The sequence below is a fragment of the Coregonus lavaretus genome (assembly GCF_964263955.1).
Source record: "Coregonus lavaretus genome assembly, chromosome: 13".
Taxonomy (NCBI): Eukaryota; Metazoa; Chordata; class Actinopteri; order Salmoniformes; family Salmonidae; genus Coregonus; species Coregonus lavaretus.
The window spans coordinates 17,794,282-17,801,201 of NC_140000.1; positions in this window are offsets into that span (position 1 = coordinate 17,794,282).

The window sequence follows — 6,920 nt, forward strand, 5'->3', positions numbered from 1 at the left end:
TCTAATTAGAACAATGAAAACCCAATAAGCTCTGATGGCGGAGCGTGTCTAAAAGGTGGACAGGACAGACATGCTCAGGGCCAACTGGCTAGAATGCAAAAGGAAGGGGAGATTTTTTGATGGAGACTGAGATGGAAACCGTTTTTTAATCAGTTCCCCTCAGTCTCAATCAATGTTAATATGAATCCGCTGAGGACTATAGAGGCTTTTTTTTCTTGCCATTGATCTGACGTAGGTCACACTTTTGGGTGGCACAGTGCTAGCCATTGCTATCTCATTTTTCTGAGATTTATGGGGCTACTCAGCTACAGCCTTCCAGTCCAGTAGAACTGCAGGCTGCTAAAACAGTGTCACAAAACCATAGGCACAGTTAGCCCACGGTTGGTTTTATTGAGGGGCCATTATCACTCGCTATAAAGAGTCAAGAGTCGCCCCACGCTCTCAGTCAGCTCCGACGTAGAATCATGTATGTTTTACAGGCTTCATGTGCTAAACACACGCTAAACACATGTGTGCTATTTCTTTTGTGACGATCAGCTCTGCTCTGGCCCAGACTGGCTTGCTGCTATAGATGGGTCCACACCAACCAACGAGACCACTTCACTGGTCATTAGCAGGGAAAAGCTTTGGCTTTAAACTAAACGTGCACCTGAATCATACTGTTTTATGGGTCCTGAGTATTTTTTATGTGACTGGGTTTTTTAAACGACGTTAATTGGATGTTTGTAGTCTAATCAACACCAGTTAGCTTTAGTGGTGCCTCTCAGTGGCGATGGCAGAATTCAATTTCTTTGTTAGATACAGTGCCTTGCAGAAGTATTCATCCCCCCTTGGCGTTTTTCCTATTTTGTTGCATTACATCCTGTAATTTAAATGGATTCTTATTTGGATTTCATGTAATGGACATTCACAAAATAGTCCAAATAGATGAAGTGTAATGAAAAAAATAACTTGTTTCAATAAATTCTAAAAAAAAAAAAAAAAAATGGAAAAGTGGTGTTTGCATATGTATTCACCCCCTTTGCCATGAAGCCCCTAAATAACATCTGGTGCAACCAATTACCTTCAGAAGTCACATAATTAGTTAAATAAAGTCCATGTGTGCAATCTAAGTGTCACATGATCTGTCACATGATCTCAGTATGTATACACCTGTTCTGAAAGGCCCCAGAGTCTGAAAAACAACTGAGCAAGGGGTACCACCAAACAAGCGGCACCATGAAGACCAAGGAGCTCTCCAAACAGGGCAGGGACAAAGTTGTGGAGAAGTACAGATCAGGGTTGGGTTATAAAAAAATATCCGAAACTTTGAACATCCCACAGAGCCCCATTAAATCCATTATTAAAAAATTGAAAGAATATGGCACCACAACAAATCTGCCAAGAGAGGGCAGCCCACCAAAACTCACAGACCAGGCAAGGAGGGCATTAAAAGGAGAGGCAACAAAGAGACCAAAGATAACCCTGAAAGAGCTGCAAAGCTCCACAGCGGAGATTGGAGTATCTGTCCATAGGACCACTTTAAGCCGTACACGCCACAGAGCTGGGCTTTACGGAAGAGTGGCCAGAAAAAAGCCATTGCTTATAGAAAAAAATAAGCAAACACATTTGGTGTTCACCAAAAGGCATGTGGGAGACTCCCCAAACATATGGAAGAAGGTACTCTGGCCATCAAGGAAAATGCTATGTATGGCGTGAACCCAACACCTCTCATCACCCCGAGAACACCATCCCCCACAGTGAAGCATGGTGGTGGCAGCATCATGCTGTGGGGATGTTTTTCATCGGCGGGGACTGGGAAACTGGTCAGAATTGAAGGAATGATGGATGGCGCTAAATACAGGGAAATTCTTTAGGGAAACCTGTTTCAGTCTTCCAGAGATTTGAGACTGGGACAGAGGTGCACTTTCCAGCAGGACAATGACCCTAAGCATACTGCCAAAGCAACACTTTAGTGGTTTAAGGGGAAACATTTAAATGTCTTGGAATGGTCAAAGCCCAGACCTCAATCCAATTCAGAATCTGTGGTATGACTTAAGGATTGCTGTACACCAACGGAACCCATCCAACTTGAAGGAGCTGGAGCAGATTTGCCTTGAAGAATGGGCAAAAATCCCAGTGGCTAGATGTGCCAAGCTTATAGAGACATACCCCAAGAGACTTGCAGCTGTAATTGCTGCAAAAGGTGGCTCTACAAAGCATTGACTTTGGGGGAGGTGAATAGTTATGCACGCTCAAGTTTACATTTTTTTTTCATATTTCTTGTTTGTTTCACACAAAAAAATATTTTGCATCTTCAAAGTGGTAGGCATGTTGTGTAAATCAAATGATACACACACCCCAAAAATAAATTTTAATTCCAGGTTGTAAGACAACAAAATAGGAAAAATTCCAAAGAGGGTGAATACTTTCGCAAGCCACTGTATTACAACTTGGCTAAAATAAAACCCATTAAAGCTTTATCTCACTGCTGTGAGTAGGCAGGTATTAGATGTGTTTTTTTAATAAGTAGCTATAGTGGACTAACTTTAAAGCAGAGGAATCTAATTGAACATGCCAAGCATTCACCAAAGCTCAGTGTTTTGAGGACATAGGCTAATGGGTCCAATGGAATTTGTTGATAATCACTGGTTGGCTTCCTGAAAAGATACTCCACACTCAGGATTTAAATGTAGACTTTTTAATAAAAAAAATAAGTGTTGAGGATAATCAGGTTTGATCAGAGTGGTCCCATCTGTCTGAATCTGTTAGAGTACAGCAGTCTTTATTCAGAGAGGTGTGTTACCCACCACTAAATTCAGAAGAACAGATGTGCCTTACACAGCCATGTTTGGAGGGGGCAAGGGGCTAGTTTTATAGAATGGAAAAAGTCTGAATTAATTTGTGTTATAAAGGTTATTTTTCATTTCATCGCGGTGTGCCCGAGGTTGTGCTGCCTAAACAGAAACCAAAAGGTAAATTGTGCTTTCACACGTGTTTTAATTCAAGAACTTTCCATTAGAACCCCCTAGATCGAAAGGAAATTGTTCACTAGAAAAATAAAGCTCCCTACATCTGCCTTGTGTTGAATTTACTTCAAGCACTCCCATCTCGGTTTGATAGCAAGTAGTAGAACCCTCTCAGACTATCCTGTAATACTGTGTAAAGAGTATAGGCTTTGTATTTAGCTGCTGCATAATTTAAATTAGTGTGAAAACTAAGAAAGAGTTGTTTGGGAATAAGTAGTGTGTGAGACAACATGAGCACGAGGGTCTTCCACACTTGTACACTGTTTAAATCTGCATGACATCTTATCCTGAGGGATGATATTGTGACTTCATAGGAACAATGCTTACTGGCCATCCAGCATTATCTAATCCCACCAGCCAGGTGCTCTCTGTTCTAGCATGTCCATCCCCTTGATAGTTTCTCACCAAACTGACGCTGTAATTTTCAGTTGTAAAATAATGATATCTTTACTGCACCAACGGGACCCACAGCTTGACCCACAACTTGACCTACAGTTTGCCTTTCAAGCACAGAGTATAGCCTAATTTAGGAAGGATATACAACTTCTATGCTGGTCAGAAACGGTGCCCAAATGTTCTACTGAAACATTCTACCAGTCCATCAGTCTGGATTAAACTATTTATCTTGTCATTAAACTGCCAGAATTTAAGTGTCTCCACATGTCCCTTGTCACCCTCACTCCATCCTTTTAAGAGTGGGAATAAAATGACGGGAGGCTTTATAAAAGACCTGCTGTAATTAGTGAGCAGGAGCAAATAAACAATCACAGGGGAAATCAACCCACAAGACACAATGTTTACCTTTAAACAAGGGTAGTAGAGAAACTACCATCCAACACACAAGAATACACATACATACATGCACGCAGACAAACAGACTCTCTCTCTCTCTCTCTCACACACACACACACACTGAAGAGCTATTCCCTCCCTGCTCCCTGCTCCCTGACTCCTGTCTCTGTAGAGCAGAGTGGTTACTGTGGGACAAAGGTTGGTGCAGACAGCACAGGCCACCTGTTAAGAAAAAAAAAAAGCTTAATCAAAGTGAAGGAATCTCCATGACCCCCATGCAGATTAATATAAACCCATGGTTCTTTACAGACTCCGATCCCTCCACTCCCTCCGGAACGCCTGCATGGGGCTGCCGCACACGTTGCCTGGCAACAACTGATGAGAATGTGGTGTTGGAACTCCTATGATTAAATCTCCTGGGGTCAGGGGGTTTGACCCCTCTGTGGAGGAGTGTTGTCGTTATCATCCCCCCAGAAAAACCATGGTGAGAATGAAGAAATGATTAGGTGGAAAATCTTGTCTCAGTTGTAGCTGGCTTTGTTCACCGAGTTTTCCCAGATTTCTCTGATAATTCTCAGAATACTTTTTTTGGGGGGAGGTAGATTTCATGAGGTGTCTAAACTGATAGACAGTCACACAGGCAGCAGTCATGCACTGAGAGGAAACGGAGGAAATACATAAATTGAGGTCCTGCCAGCCACAGATCCTGGTTCCTTTTCATCTTAGGTTACGTTTATTTAAACATTTCATTCCAACCGACAAGAGGCGCGCCTTGGAAGGAATGCGTACTTAATGCCACAATCACGCTCAAATTAGTCAGGGCTGCCGAGGGATTCCTCCAGGGTTGATTTCATCATGAAAACGACCTGAGCTCCATGCCTGTAAAAACGTCTGACCAACGCCTGGGGAACGCCTGTGAAACGATCCCAATGTTGCAACAGAGGTTTTTTCGGAGGAGCAGCAGGTGCAGGGAGGCTCAACCCAGGGACAGACGCCTCTGTCTCTCTCTGTGCGTGTGCGTGTTTCTATCTATGACACATGACGTGGCTCTCTCTGTCCTCTCCTCACCTAGCTGTGCTTTCACTCTGCATGGCAGGCAGCTGAACTGATCCTTGATTATCTGTCCAACTCCTGAATCCCCCTTACTCAGACATGATCCGCCCACCAGCTTCGATAGAAGCATCTGTCTCATGCATGCCGCCATGGTTTGATCTAAGCCCTCTGCCTCCAGATAGGACAATCTCATGAAGTAACGTCCATTTATTAGGAGGCTCTGACTGTGAGGGTGACATCATAGAAATAGAACTACTAGAACAGACAAAGCCCCTCAGACCATGGTAATCTGACTGTACCAAGATAAGAATGTGGGCACAGCACTTCACAGTGCCCTCATGGGCACATTCAATACGGCTGACACCATACCCACTCCTCATCCCATCCATGCACACTCTGGTTGCTTCATGTTCTGAGAATGTCCTGGATCAGTGTGGACCTGGGATTATCATCAGGACACAGGCTGCTAAAATGGAATGTTGCTGCAGCCTTAGAAAACATGCTTATAAGGACAGAGAGGGTGCTGTGTGTTTTCACAGGCTCTCCATGGCTCACCATCACAGCCCACTTTGAATCTCCATCTCCATTGCCATCCAGGGGTGACTGAATCGTAATGGTTAGACAATGAAGATGAACTACTGCACATGGGCATCATCATTGGGGAGAATGTCAGTGGCTGCCTCCCAAATGGCACCCTATTCCCTATGTAATGCACTACTTTTGACCAGGGCCCATAGGGTGCCATTTGGGACACAACCTCAGTTATCGTCCAAATAATAATTTAAGCAGAGATCACAATGGATGGGATGACAACCGACATGTGCAGACTGTGGCAGACAAATATAAGTATCCAATAAAACATGATAATTCCTCCCAGTTCCCTGGCTCTGAGTTTGATTTGCCCTACTGCCCCATTGTCAGCTGGATCCCACTGTTCTGTGGTTGATTAGTGCACCTGGCAGACTTCATTTAAGGGTGTTGATGGATCCTCTCGCAGGCGGTCACAGGGAGTGACCAAGCGACCTTCCCACTCCCACCCCCTCTCCTGCCCTCCCAGGCAGCGCTCCTCTGTATGGGATAACAATATGAGGGGGGCTGGGGGGGTACAAAGAGGGGCTTGTTTCTAACCTAACCCTCCCTTATGTTCAACATCTTGGGGACCTAGCTATCATCTTCATTTCATGGATTCTGAATACAATGTCCACACACTATCAGTGACAAATACAATTGGAGACGTGAACATATCATGGTTGAGGTCTGTCCTTTTCATCTTAGCTGTGGTTAAAGTATTTGACATTCAGACTAGAGGAGAAATGAATCAACATTATACAAATCCATCTGTAATACTACTGCATGGCCTAGTTCTGTGTAGGTGCGGTTGGCAATGGAGACTTTAGTTCACCCTCCTACAGTAAAAAGAACCCACACAATGCTTACATTATATTCCACATCAGTGTGATCGATGTAGCGGCCACAATGGAGGGAAGTATTGGTCTGCATTATATTATTCTAAACATCAACAGTTAGAGCTGGTTAGAGAGAGACCTCTACTCTGCTCACAGTGCCAGACATGTAAATAACCTCTCCTCTAGGAGGGAGGCAAGCAGCAGAGGAACCACTAAATTCAATTCAATTAACTTCAAAGGGCTTTATTGGCATGGGAAACATATGTTTACATTGACAAAGCAACTGAAATAGATAATAAACAAAAGTGAAATAAATTATGTAAAATTAACAGTAAACATTACACTCACAAAAAAGTTTAAAGGAATAGAGACATTTCAAATGTCATATTATGGCTATGTACAGTGTTGTAATGATGTGAAAATAGTTAAAGTACAAAATGGAAAATAAATAAACATAACACTCCCCACCCCCCACCACCCTAAACAATGCTGTCCCCAAAACCTCTTCCATTGACATGAATCACTGCAGACAGACGCTTATGGCACTGACTCCCTCTAGAGGCGATGGGACAGACTGCTTCTCTCCTCTCCTCACTGTCATGATATGGCAATGATCATGCCTACTACCTCCCTACAGATGTTCAGTTAAGCTCCCCTTCTT